The 15,645-nt window shown below is 36.7% G+C and overlaps 1 protein-coding gene across 3 annotated transcripts in view; it reads right to left on the bottom strand.

Annotated features, from left to right (window-relative positions):
• Nucleotides 1–15,645, bottom strand: part of LOC123874131 (protein bunched, class 2/F/G isoform-like) — a 195,877-nt gene that overhangs the window by 155,100 nt on the left and 25,132 nt on the right. The window lies entirely within an intron of this gene.

Below are 15,645 nucleotides of genomic sequence, written 5' to 3'. Positions count from 1 at the left end.
ATTGCTTAAAACGCACATAGTTTCAAATGATCAAACCCCGGGCCTACTAGACTAACCTAAACTAGAAGGCCGACGTATTAACCACTAGGCTATCACCGGAACAACAAAAGAGATATTTTTTGTATAGCGCCAAGATTAACTCGGTGTTAAAAATGTTGACAGTATAATACGATAACTCCAGGGCACTGTTGACTGAGCCATTTTCAATTATAATGCAAAACCCCACTCGCTGGACAATACACTGTAAATACAATAAGCGAACGTAATATGAGGTAAATGGTACACCGTTTCCTGGTTGAAGAACAGTATGCGAATACTAACCATGGACTTATAGGTATACTTTTGCCTGCCATTTTGACCCCACTAAACTTGGAGTATCTTTTGTTGCCTATTAGGTGTGAATTAGGTCTAGAATCGCTGATGGGTTCTTTGATCCCGGAGCGTCCAAATTGCTCTGAGGGTTGTTAGTTATTACTGAGCAGTTTATTGGGAAAGAGTCCGACATAACCTTTCTTCTAGGACCAAGAGGCCGATTCTTAGATTTGCTCCAAACAAAATGGTTGACTCAGCTGAGACCTAGTCACATCTGGCTAAGACCTATAGAGCGTACTTTGATTATACCCTTTACATCTAAGTTTTCTATTTGAAATTTATTAGTCTATAACAAGTTTAGCAAATATGAATAATTGTGTAGTATCATTGTAACCGTAGCGTCAGTAATATAATCGGTCGAAACATACATAATTACACATGTCTTTATTCATTTTCAACACCCACGCAACACAAGACGAAACCAGACCAAAGTTCATTGACATAAATAGTGAAACCCATTCATCAAAATCACAGTTAGTTTCGTAGTAAGCCCGGGCGACTGTCAGAAACAATGGTGGACGAGTGACAGGCGACGATGACGTCATTAGGAAAGAAGTCTATTAGGTCAGTGGGCTATTTGCTTTAATTTCTCTCAACGGTTTAGGAGACGGGAGTTGGGTCGACGGTTAAGCTTGCCAAGTTATATTAGGATTGTTCAGGAATTAGTAGAAAAGGATAAAGGAAAGATTTATGTGAAACCGGTCGCTGACAACAATCGTATAAACAGATTTATGGATTTACTAACTTGTTATCTTGTTATATTGCCACTTACTATCGTTTTATAAATTGCTCCTTTGGTTAGAAGGTGTAACTCATAGATTGCATTGGGTACAATTAACATAAGATACGTGTATCGTTTAACGTTCGGTTTTAAAATTTTAAAGGAAATGCGCCGTAAAATTTCGCTGAATAGCTGAATTTGGTTAGTATGCTTATAGTAAACACGTCGGCTCGAGACCGAAAACATATTATAGATAGTAATTAATAGGCTTAGCGCTTGGCAAATCAAACCTGTTGGCAAGTAATGATGCAGCCTAAGATGGAGCGTGATTGCCAAGAGATGCCTATTCACTCTTGACTTAAAGGTACTTACATTAGTAGTAGAAAGTAGTATCTAAGTTTAGGTAAAGTAGATTCATATACAATTGATAACGATGGTATAGCAGGAAAGCATTGTGGTCAACGGTTCCGGGAAGCGACCGCAGACGAGGCGCAGACAAGAATGACGTCACCGAGCAACCAGCCAATTGGGGCAAACGGTTTCAGTCGGTTGGTTCACTCGTTAAACGTGTACCCGAGATTATGAGTATGAAGCTTTTCACTCATACAATACTACAATTTGAAAGTCTTTACAGTATACAAAGCATCTGTTGAGAATATTACAAATTGTTAGTGTCGCTACTTTTGGAACACATTCAAACAAAACCATAAATAAGAACTACAGGATACAGGCTACTAAAATGCATTAAAACAAAAAAAATACATTATTTACTTTAACAAGAAAATATGTAAGCCTTCAACATTTTCATAGCATAGTTTGATCACGCTAAAGTTCTCTTTAAAATATTGTGTTTTCATGGAAGTCACTTGACCTTCCTTGGAGAGAAGAAAATACTGAAATACACCTATTTATACAAAAAATAATATAATAGGTATCAAGAATAAACAAAATAATATAAGCCTCCAACATTTTAATAGCATACTTTGATCACGCAAAAGTTTTCATGAATAAAATGCTTAAAATTCTTAAAATATTGGGTTTTTATGGGAGCCATTTATAATGTGACCGGCCTTGAAGAGAAGAAATTTATACAGTAACACCATTATGGCATGCTACGGAGACGAGTGGTCGCCAAGGCCGCGGAGTCAATGAACAGCCCAGGAGGCCACCTGTCCCCGGCGCCACAACCATTAATATAAACGATTAATATTAGGTGACACCACGACTCATACGAGAGAACCTCTGAAGGCCGTAAGCATTTGTGTACCATCTGAAAAATATCATACACTTAAAGCTTGAGTGTGACTTCAGCAAAACCAATCCAAGAGCTTCGATAGCTCAACGGTTGAGGAGCTGACTGAATTCCGAAAGGTCAGAGGTTCAAACCTCACCTGTTGCACTATTGTCGTACCCACTCCTGGCACAAGCTTTACGCTTAATTGGAGGGGAAAGGGGAGTATTAGTCATAATTAGCGTGGCTAATATTCTTTTAAAAAAAAAGAGTTAAATATTATGTCTGGGAAAGTTTACAAAGGATTCTTATTGGATTTTTATAGGAGCCTTTTATGTGACCGACCTTGGAGAGAAGAAATTTATACAGTAACACCATCACATCATGCCACAGAGACGAGTGGACGCCAAGGCCGCGGAGTCAATGAACAACACAGGAGGTCCAAGTCACAACCATTAATATAATCGATTAATATTATGTGACACCACGACTCATACCAGGGAGCCTCCGAAGGCTGTAAGCATTTGTTACCATCTAAATACCATATACTTAAAGCTTGAGAGAGCTAGTAAAACAAATCCAAGTGTTCAGTATGTCTGTAAAAGCTTACAAAGGCTCCTAATGTTTCTAGTACACTTTGCAAATAGAAACAAAACTCTAAATGACTTAAATGAGTCTCTTTTTGTCACTCAATCCTACACTCGTGAAAACTACGACGAACTAAAACAAGGCACACGCGCTGGGATTTCTGTTTCTGGAAAGTCTGCCAATCCAACCCTTCTCTTCTCATTGTGAGATATCACTGCTCAGTAATTAGCCGACAATGGTCGTGATGATAATGTTGATGATACAAAAATTGTTCTATAATTTCATCCTTACATTTATCAGCACCACTGAATACTTCGTTAATTGTAGAGACACCACAACTCATAAAAAAGCGCTTCCAAAGATTGTACACATTTACTTAATACCCTAAAATATTTTAAAAAACTCCTTAAATTCCAAGAAGAATGTTGACGTAAGCTAAAATGGATCCCAACTCCCAAGAGACCCATGAAACATTTGAAACGATGGCAATACATCCAGGTACACTAGCACCGAACCCACGCGAAGAAGTTTAGAACTATTTATACACCCCGACAGCTTTTGTGAGAGCCGACCGAGCTTTGTGCCTCGCATTACGAGTACTATCTTAGTATCTTGATATACACGTGATTGATGTATTTAATAGTTTAGAAAATCGTCTTCCGAATGACGCATGAGCCACTCCGCCGCAGTTCTTGGAAAAGACATTAATCTGTCGAACTCGGAACCCGGATTGCTCTTAGCATATTTTATCCAACATAGGAATGTAGTCCCATTGTAAAAGATTAAAAAGGGCACTCGGAGGATGGAACCTGTAGAAACATGTGAAGAGCATATTGAATTGATGTACTAGCTACGCCGCCTCCGCTTCTCTCCGGTAGAATTTCTTAGTGAAGGTTCACGTTTTAGATAGAGCTTTTGCAAAATTTTAAGTTTATAGACCCAGATACGTTGATATGTCGGATAGTTTCTCTGTTTATACAGAAGAAGAAGTTAGAAGATGAGAATGTTGCCATAAAAGATTAAAATCGATTGAATTTGTTCCGACAAACAGACAGTTTGTTTAACAGACCGACAAGAAAACGTGTTAATTAAAAAGGGCACTTAGAGGACCCAACGTGAAGAAAAATACAGGACGCATATCGATGTATTTTCATTGCATGTATTTTCATTTATGTTAACTTGAGCATCTTAGTCACAGCGTGAGGCGCAATGAGATATGATTAACCGCATATTTCCGTAGGCGTATTGGGCTGTATGTTTCCAGACATGGAAACTGAACGTTCCAGAAGTTCTTTGTTGGCAAAGGGTCGATGCACGCCGCTTCTATGTGCTACTAACATATTTTACTCTTCCCTTGTATTATTTGTTATGTATGTTTGCGCTACACTAAATAAATTATTTTCATAGCACATAAAGTATTCTCTGCTGTGTAATTTTTGAAACGCAGAAATATTTAGAAAGTCCTTTCTTTTTATTCTTACAATATTTAGATTGTTCTTAATAATTTGGCGAACAACTGTTAAATAGGCTTTTTAAAGTACGCTCCGCTTATTAAAAACAATTTAGACCGTGATCATGCTTCGCGCTATGTTCAGACCTGCTATTATTTGCTTGTTTCAATTGATAAATCCACCCATACTTTAATATTATTAATGCGAAAGTGTGTCAGTCTGTCTGTCCATCTGTCTGCTAGCTTTTCATGGCCCAACAGTTTAACCAGTTTTAATGAAAGGTACAGAGCTAGCTTACATCCCGAGGCCGGATATGGGCTACTTTATATCCCGGAACATCAACGGGTTCCCTCGGGATTTCCATCCATCCATTCAACCGATTGGTTCAGAGGTAGTTCACGTCCCGATAATTGACATTCACAGGCAACTTTATATCCCGGAAAATCAAAGAGTTCCTACGGGGTTTTTGAAAAACCTAAATCCACGCGGACAAATTAGTGGGCATCATCTAGTTATTAATGAAACTATGTCATCAGAATTAAAATTAATTATCCAAGTTACAATACTTGAAGATAAACATCAAACCTGCTAGCCTCTAACTTAAATACAGACAAGCCACAAGACTACATATTTATTTATGAATTAAGAACGTACTTGGCTCGTTAATTTCAATATAATAGCCAACTGCACGGCACGCTATGCTCTCAACAGTTTCTCATAACGTCAACCAGTTAACGACGTAGATCTTTAAATGGTGCAGCCGCTTTAAACTAAAATTATTGGAAAGTGGAAGGTGTCGGCACTTTTGTTTCTGACTCACATTCAGCTCAAAGGCGAAGCCTTTTCAGCATTTCTCAATAATTTCTCATAAAACTTTTACCTACATGCGAGTTTCATGGAGTACTGGCCCCTAAACTAGGACAGCCCGTATCATAGGGGCCAGTCCCTTCCATACAAATGTTTATAATATTAAGATTGGTTAAAATTATATTGGTTATCATTTTAATTTAATTAAGATTTTATGTACAATATAACTTGTATACCGTCTTCGGTGCGCATGCAATATCCGCTATGTATTTTTCTAGAATTTTCGTTTTGGATAAAATTTTGTTCAATTTTAAAAGACACTGTTTAGCGAATGTGCTTTTAACCTAAAAGTAAATTTTTCACATAGCGGAATTTTCATGCGCATCGGCGATACTCTATCAGTAATTATTAATCGAAAAATTATTTAATAATTATTATTATTATCAATCTATAGGTACAAGCAAATATAGTCGACCAGATGGACGAATAATTTCCTGAGTAAGCACTTAACTAACTAATGGATGGAAACGGCACAGGATATAGTGGTCCCGGAAGGAGAGGGGAACCTATGTCCAAAGACGCACGCAACTAGAACCGTGATGGATGAACGTGGAAGATTAATGAATATGACAATATGTTCAATCGCTCCCAATTCGTTAAGAAGGGTCAGTCGCTCCATACAAACGTAGTTCCAATTTCATTTGAATATTAAGCAACCAAAATCTATGAAATTTTGCAGACTATATTCTAGAAACTAATATCTACTCGTATGCGTGTGGTTTTCCAGATTTCTGTTAAAATATTCGGTTTCAAAGTTACGCGGTCTTAAAAATTCACATACAATCTTTGAGCCCCTGTAATTTTAAAACTACATACTCGTATTTTTAGAAAAATCTAAAACACCACTGGCACAGATATTACTTTCTAGATTACACATATCTGTCTGTGGCACCGTAGCGCCTAAACGAATGAACCAATTTTGAGTTTGACGTGTGTACCTATCTGTGTATCTGTCTGTGGCACCGTGGCGCCTTAACGAATGAAACGATTTTATTTAGTTTTTTTTTTAAAGGTGGCTTGATCGAGTGTTCTTAGCTATAATCCAAGAAAATCTGTTCAGCCGTTTGAAGATTATTTTATATTATGAAGATGATGTTATAAGTTTGACGTGTGTATCTGTGTATCTGTGTGTCTGTGTATCTGTGTGTCTGTGTATCTGTGTGTCTGTGTATCTGTGTATCTGTGTATCTGTCTGTGGCATCGTAGCGCCTAAACGAATGAACCGATTTTAATTTAGTTTTTTTTGTTTGAAAGGTGGCTTGATCGAGAGTGTTCTTAGCTATAATCTAAAAAAATTGATTCAGCCGTTTAAGAGTTATCAGCTCTTTTCTAGTTTTCTTGTAGAAAAGAAGGTTAGATAACCGTTAGGTTCATAATATTATGTCAATAGACAAATGTCAAGCTGTCAAGATGGACGTTGCCTAAATACATAATTATTTATTTGAAAATGATGTTTTGGAAAACTCAAAAAATACTTTGGATCGTCGGGGGTGTTATAAATTTAATTTACACTTGTTTTAAGTTATTATACAATGCAAGTATTTAAAAAAAATCCACCCTTCCTTTTTTTAGGGCTCCGTACATGGTGTCAACGGGACCCTATTACTAAGCCCCCACTGTCCGTCTGCCTGCCTACCTGTCAGAGGGCAGACAGACAGACGGACCTCTCATGAACCGTAATAGGAAGAAAGAGATATAATAATATACCGGTATAACAACAAATAAAAAAAAATGGCCGCCACGAAAATTAGTGTTATTTCTCGTACAATGGTATGGAACCCTTCGTAAGCGAGTCCGACTCGCACTTGACCGGGTTTTTTACTAACACACTGTAGCAACTTTATTGAAGTGCACAATGTAACTCACGGTTTAGACGATTTTGTTCTATTCATAAATACAGTTTTCTTCAAATCAGCAAAAATTTTATTTTGATTAACTCGATCAATGAACTCACTTCACAGAATGCAACACACCTATTGGAAATGCGTAGTTAGCAAAACTTACTTCGCTTCAGATGTTTTGACTTTGCGGTTGTGCGTCAGTCTATCATTCATAAGTCAATGCAGCTCCTCTATGATCTGTATATTCATGGGTCGTTTCTACACTATATTTCATGACTCGGTTCTTCCTTACACGTTGAGTCTATGGTTACATTACAAAAATCACGTTTGCTTTTTATTAGAGACTATTAAACAGCGGCTAACAAAAAAAGGTTTTTTTAATGTATGTTTCGCTAGCAATTTTCCGACATGGTTACCGGAGACTCTGTAGAGCTTATTACGGCATCCAGAAAAAAAGTTATCCGTCAGTTACAGTAGTGCCTGTGACAAAATTTTCAGCGAAACTTGTCGTATAATGAACCTTTCCATCCGTGCCGTGCCCAGAGTTTAAAGCCAGGGTACGCCTAGTTAGGTAGGAACTTATTTTAAGCTATTAATAGGGTAAGGAGTGCTTTTTAGCCTCTATGACTTGCACGCCACTGCTTTCAAAGGAATAAATAATAGAATAAGTTATTTCAGTAAACACGAAATTCTTTCCCTAATACAGTTCAATTTATTCTGCAATTCCTATTCAGGTGTCTTTTAAACAAACGGGTTTATTATTTTTATACAAACCCTTTTTAGCCTGCCCCGCGTACAACGTTCAAGGTACGAATTCCTTTGGACGAAAAATATGTACGTAATTTTTAGTAAGCTTAAGCATGAAAAAAATATGATGTTTTACTCATCAGTAGACCAAATACTGCTATAAGTTAAAATATTGCTCGTTAAAATCAGTTGAACAAATGGGCAGTGAAAAGCTACACACTTGCACTTTCGCGACTTCGTCCGCGTGGATTTACGTTTTTCAAAATCCCGCGGGAACTCTTTGATTGTCCGTTATAAAAAGTAGCCTATGCGTTAATCCAAGGTATAATCTATCTCCATTCCAAATTTCAGCCAAATCCGTCCAGTAGTTTTTGCGTGATTGAGTGACAAACATCCAAACATCCACACTTTCACATTTATAATATTAGTAGGATTAGGATATTAGTATGTACGATGAACATGGCTGTTAACTTTCTGACTAGAGATAATAATGAGAATTTAGGCATTAAAATCTTCTTTGGCAACTTTTCTAGTCCTGACTGTACAGTGACGTTTACTCTAAATTCGCAATGTTTATACAGATATAGGTCTGGCACGATGCCAATGGTTCTTTTTAATCGGTCTAATTCATTCAGAAATTGCTTTATTGCCCCGCGAGTGCAGATAGACAGGCGCGACCTCTAGAAGGTCACGGCATAATATTTCGAGGAAAGATAATGCAGTGAGTGTCGTTGGCGTGCCGCAAATTTCTTTGGAATTTTTAATCATCATGTTTATAAAACTATCTAGAGCGTAAAATAGCTTCCGGAGTTCTAGAGAATCGTGAGTTTTTTCTATTACTCAAATTAACTTTTTATATTTATTAAATAAAAAATTTTGTTAAATATATGTATTTTCAGGGAATACTGTACTAGATAAGAAAACCCATATTAGCCAGTTCCCTCCCAAACATAACCGTAACATTAGATAAAAGTGCCCATTATGTAGATATATACATAATTCACATAGCATTATTGTTTTTTTTTGTTAACGAATTGCATGCAGTATGGTTGTTAATAAGTAGTTACTTGGACTTTATTATGAATAAATAATATTCCTATGTTCAAGAATTCAATGAATGAGTAAAGTTTAGCTCATTTTAATTTAGATTTATTATACTTAAACCACTTTAATGTGGATGTATCAGAAATTAGGAGATCACTAGAACCAGAGTAACCGAGATAGGCCAGCAGGTTACGAAGCTGAAGTGGCACAGTTCGTAGAACCCTGTGGGTAGACGCGGGGATACTAAGGTACTGGGATGGCACTCTCGCACCGAAAAGCGTAGCGTTGGCAGATCGCCCACTAGGTGGACTGATAGTCGCAGGAAGCCGCTGGATCCAGGCGGTACCGCGCGTACGATAGACCCTACTAAAGACGACAAACACGTCCAACAGTGAACGTCGTTTAGTTGACGGCGATGAAGCAGATAAGATAAAGCATAATATGAATAGTAGCTTATAAGTTAGAAGAGTAAACATTAAAAATGCCAGGCATCCAGATCAATGGACTTTAATTGCGCATGAGAAATTGCGCAACAAACAATCGATACTTAATATCCATAGAATCAACACAATTTGTACTAAGTAACTTAATATTCTTACGCAAAATGTTACGTATACCGCCTAGTTTACACTCACAACATGACACATGACTAATTCTCGCGCTATGTCTCTGTATACAGAACTGCTACATCTATAAAACATTCCATCTAAACTTGTTTTGTATGTTTTATAAATATACGCCTCATAAGAATATTTATTATAGGTATGGTGGGGGAAATGAGTTATTTCATAAATTATGGTTAATGTTTTAGATTCAACAGACAGTAATATGGATGGATGTAAAGAAAAGTACCATAAGGCACTGCATAAGAACGAACTAACTTTGAAGAAAGCTCAGCAATCAAGAACACCGTGAACTTTTCTCTACTCTTCTTTCATACTCTACATAAAGTGGTGGGACTGCTAAGTAATGACGACCTCTGTGGCGTAGAGGTGAGAAACGTCAGGGCAGGGGCAATTCGGAAAGTTATGATCTCTTGCCTCTGATCTAGACTGGGTGAGCTCCAGCCATGGCTAGATACCAAACGGATGCCGATGAAACCAATTTAGGGCTGTGTGATTCTAAATTCCCATACGCTCTCCGGGTTAACCCGCTTCCATCCTAGCGTAACTATACCTACCATATAGGTGAGATTGCAGTCAAAGGCTAATTTGTATCTGAATAAAAAGTATACCCTAGGCGTAGTCAAAATTAAAAGCAAACGTAAAACAACTGACTACAAGCACTAAAATAATGGCTTGTAAAATCGAAAGCATGCAACAACTCAGTTTAATAGTCGTTAAGACGGATTGTCTGCTATTCATCACTTCCAAGAATCATACCAACGAGGCTGCAAAACAAGACAAATTAAGAACAGTTTTAGTTTAGAAACATTTTTACTTGCGAGTGATGCTAAAGAGCTTGCTAGGGTTCCGTACCTCAAAAGGAAAAACGGAACCCTTATAGGACCACTTTGTTGTCTGTCCGTCTGTCGTGTCTGTCAATAAAACCTATAGGGTACTCCGTACTTCCCGTTGACCTAGAATCTTGTTTGGCAGGTAGGTAGGTCTCCGTATAAGTAAAGGAAAAAATCCGAAAGCCATGAATTTGTGGTCACATAAAATATTAAAATGTGTTCATGAACAAATAATAATTAGTATTTTCAATTTTCGAAGTAAGATAACTAAGTATACCAAGTGGGGTGTAATATGAAAGGGCTTTACCTGTACATTCTAAATCAGATTTTTATTCATTTTTATTCGTATAAGTTTTTGATTTATCGTTCGAAATGTCAGAAGAAATACCCGAGTATGGAACCCTCGGTGCGCGAGTCTGAATTGCACTTGGCCGATTTTTTAAGAAGAGGTTAAATGATCCAAGAAAGAGGTATGCTACAATAATTATCTCTAGTGTTTTCTTTTTGCTCATCAAGCCACTAAAGCGAATAATAAGGCAAGCGACATCTTGGCAATAGTTAAGATTTAAGTATTCTTCACGCTGTGACCCATTTTGTTTTACTCGATAATATAATGTGTCAGAAGTGTGACGCTTGAAAATATTAAATTACTCCGAAAAGTTAGAGATGCGAACCCGGGATAGGACCCCAGACCACCCTTATAGGAGGTAGACTTTTTAACAGGGCTCTCTCCGTCACTTACTCCATACAATCGTAGTTCCAATTTCATTTGAATATTAAGCAACCAAAGTCCATGAAAATTTGCAGACATATTCTAGAGAGTAATATCTATGCCTGTGGTGTTTTAGATTTTTCTAAAAATATGTAGTTTTAAAATTACAGGGGCTCATAGATTTGTATGTGAATTTTTAAGACCGCGTAACTTTGAAACCGAATATTTTAACAGAAATCTGGAAAACCACAGGCATAGATATTAGTTTCTAGAAAATGTCTGCAAAATTTCATGGACTTTGGTTGCCTAATATTCAAACGAAATTGGAACTACGTTTGTATGGAGCGAGTGACGGAGAGACCCCTCTTAACCACTAGGTAACATTTTTACTTAGACCTACTTCACGAGCCGTCTCAGTGATACCTACCTAGACATTCAAATTTCAAGTAAAGGTAAATCTAACTCTTAACATGCTTACCGGAAATGCAGTTTTTAGTTTGAACTTCGTCAAATTATGCAACGATTAAGCATTGTACCGGTCCTGTCGAAGATTTTACGAGTAAGTAATATCACAAAGAACGTAGCATTCATAATGAGCGAGTGGTAGGTCGCGTGGCATTTAATCATTTGAGGGCACATGCCGAGAGCTGACTCAGTTATTTATTGCTTTTCTCCCGCACCCACTGCGATGGGTATTTTATATTATTACGCATTCGATGGTGACAAAGCCTGTCTTTCTCCTGAACTATGCTTTGAACTTAATAAAAATATTAAGCTTCGGAATTGCACTAATGAACATCAAGTTATATTTCAGAACAAGTACAAGTGATAGCCTACTATTGGTCAAGACCTCCGCCTCCTATTCGGAAGATAGGGGGTTTGATCCCCGGGACGCACCTCTAACTTTATGTGAGTTATGTGCGTTTTAAGTAATTAAAATAAATATCCTTTAAATTAAATATCCCTTGCTGATATGACCTCATACAAATTGCAATTCTAGTGACTCGGACGAGGGACGGCTCGAGCCCGGCACCGTCTAGCATAATTCATCCCTAAAATCTGTGTTCAGTATCTTAGTAATGGACCGGCAATGGGTTGAAACTTGAAAGGTGTATTTTAAGATTCGTCGCGTTGGGGATTTTGAATGATGATGATGATGAATTATTTTGCATGTAATGAGATGTTTTAATAAATAACCCATTGAGTGCGTGTTACGACGCGTTGCTAAAATAGATAACGGTGTTACGAAATAAAAACTACTACGCAGAAGTGGAAGGGTTTTAATCAGTGTTGTTAATGATCGTGCGTGCGCCGGCGCAGCGCCCACTGACCTCAGCGCGGACGAGATAAAGTCTATTTTAAGCTGCGGCGATAAATACAAGCACGTCGAATGTTTAGCTGATACGTAGCATTGGAGGCCCCGGAAGAGTTTCATCGGGACCCGTCATAATCGTTTGATGGAGCCTAGCACCAAAATAGCTCTTAGGTATACTTAACTACTCTAAGTAAGTTGTTTGATCATGTAGATTTTACATTTCGGCTTTAATTTATATAATGTTAATGTTAATGTATGCTGCCATATAAATGAAGAACTTCATTTACATTTATACAAAAAAGTGATATTACGAAATGGATTCGGTAATGAAACAAACATGAAAATTCGATTAGGTATATTCAATCTATTGGTTTTGGCGAAACTACAAAACTTTACTACCAACGAGATTCGCAATGTTAATTTCGATTTTAGCAGCCGTTGCGTCGATCGTTTCGTATTTTTCGATTTAGAACTATAGATTAGAAACTATTCGATTGTATCAGAATATGACCATTTTACGAGTAATAAAATAGTTTTTATGATTTTCATTAAAGTGATTTTATTGCTTCCTATATTTTTCTAGTTCTCTTGTAATAATATTGGAACAGAATATAAAAGTACGACAATAAATATTTGTAAATCGTAATCAAAGGAATACCAATACTAACGTACATTTTGGCCGAATAATCATTGAAACACTTTTTAACAGGGCTCTCTCCGTCACTCGTTTCCACTCGTTTCATACAATCGTAGTTCCAATTTCATTTGAATATTAAGCAACCAAAGTCCATGAAATTTTGCAGACATATTCTAGAAACTAATATCTGTGTCTGTGGTGTTTTAGATTTTTCTAAAAATATGTAGTTTCAAAATTACAGGGGCTCAAAGATTTGTATGAAAATTACTATGACCGCGTAACTATGAAACCGAATATTTTAACAGAAATCTGGAAAACCACAGACATAGATATTAGTTTCTAGAATATGTCTGCAAAATTTCATGGACTTTGGTTGCTTAATATTCAAATGAAATTGGAACTACGATTGTATGAAACGAGTGAAAACGAGTGACGGAGAGAGCCCTCTTAACCCCCGACCCAAAAAGAGGGGTGATATAAGTTTGACGTGTGTATCTGTGTATCTGTCTGTGGCATCGTAGCTCCTAAACTAATGAACCGATTTTAATTTAGTTTTTTTTTTTGTAAGGTGGCTTGATTGTTCTTAGCTATAATCCAAGAAAATCGGTTCAGCCGTTTGAAAGTTATCAGCTCTTTTCTAGTTACTGTAACCTTCACTTGTCGAGTGTGTTGTAAAATTTTAATTTAAACTTGTTAATAGTAAAGAATGTCGAGACCTAAGTATTATAATTAAACTTGACGTTACAACTAACTTGACTACTTATAAGATTGAAGTATCTAGAGCCGTTTCATTGATTGAATAGGAACCTAGTGATATCAATAAACAACAAGTTGAAATAAGTAAATCACTACACATAAGACATGTTGTACCAAAGACCGAATCAGTGCTAATAACTCTTCGCCACATCGACCAAGAGAGAGAGGAAGCAATGACTGTTACGGAAATCACAATCTTAAGGGAACGGGAAAGATGCAGTTTTTCAGCTGCACCTTGTCACTAGACAAGTCAGTGAAAGCCCGTTTGATCTCTAACTTTATGAGAATGTAATTTTACATGTTCTCTAAAGCTATTTAGTGACGTGGAGATATTGATTTTGATCGTCATAAGGTGTTAACTATAGCGTCACGAGGTATTAACTATAGTAACGATTGAGTAACAACGTTAATTAACCGATGTTTCCAATCGATTAGGTAGTTTAATGATACACTACAGGTATGATGATTCAGACTATAAAGACAAATATATAATTTCAATAAAGATAACGAAATTGGTTTTGATGACGCTACTATTCGGGCTCTTAAATAAATAAACACTTTTGTTACTAAAAACGTCACTTTCTAAAGCAAAAAACCGGTCAAGTGCGAGTCAGACTCTCACTCGAATGGTTCCGTACCCTCAAGAAACAAAGTATACAAGAAATAACACTTTAAAAATCATAAATTATGTAATCATAAATTCACGGTTTTAATTTTTTTATGTAGTCCTTCAACTTACCTGAATTTACTCAAGGGGTAAGTTAGCTTCCAAATACGTCACAGCACGTGAAGATGAAAAAAGGTGAGTTTGGCTTATTTTCCATCTTTTTTGCGCTTGACCACAATCTTGCCGAATGGAGAGCGATGATGAGATTAAAGATTAAATCCTAATTTATACATGATATTAAAATAACATAATAACCTACTTATTTGCTTAAAAAAAAGATTCAATAAGGCCAACTCTACATGTTATTAAAAGAAAAAGGAACAGAAAAAATGGCTTCACTCTCACCGCGTCTCCATTGTTCTTGTATAGCGCAAAGTCAACTGTAATTTCCTGTCCGAATTTTTTGCCCTGCGTCGACGTCTTGTCTGTCGGGTCATTTATCTTGAATTATATATTTTTTATGAGTAACTATCAGACTTCATAAATATTAGCTTATAAATAATTGACAACATTAATCTAGTTATTTTTTACGTACCTTGTTACATTAATCTTCCTTTCATCGTACTTTTTTAAACATTTTTACTGAAAACTTTTCTTTTCCTTGCTCTTTCACAATAATTAACAGGAGTCTTTCAACTTTACTCCATTTGAATCTCTTAAAAGTTAGTGTAAGTATTAAACAGTTAATTGTACCTCGAAGAAAACCTTATTTTAGAAGAAAACTAGATTAGACATGTCCGCGACTTTGTCCGCGTGAACTACACAAATCACAAGCCCCTATTTTACTAAGGGTAGTTTACCTAAGGGTTTGAATTTTCAAAAATCCTATCTTAGCGGATGTGTACGTTATTATTATGACTATTAGGCTAGGAATAGGCTATTTGCATGCCTTTCAGCCCAATCCGTTCAGCAGTTTGAGCATTGATAGATCAGTCTGTCAGTTAGTCAGTTACCTTTTCGTTTTATATTGTAGCTACATGCACTTTTGTGGTAAAAAAAATATCATTTTAAGGTAATAAAGGTATAATTTAAAGGTAAAAAAGGATAAATTAAACAGACTTATCACCCAGCTAGTTATGTAAAGTGCAATATCAATAATTATATTATAGTTGTACAAGGTATAACACGTTCCGCAATTACAGGGCGGGTCTCTTGAACTGTGCCGGTCATCGCCCCCCCAGCCAAATCTACGACTTTCTAATGGGATTAAACTTTGTTACCCGGCGCAAGCGCAGCATCA

Source organism: Maniola jurtina, chromosome 2 (assembly GCF_905333055.1).
Source record: "Maniola jurtina chromosome 2, ilManJurt1.1, whole genome shotgun sequence".
Taxonomy (NCBI): domain Eukaryota; kingdom Metazoa; phylum Arthropoda; class Insecta; order Lepidoptera; family Nymphalidae; genus Maniola; species Maniola jurtina.
The sequence above is the reverse complement of the archived record's forward strand: the minus strand, read 5'-3'. Positions and strand labels throughout refer to the sequence as shown.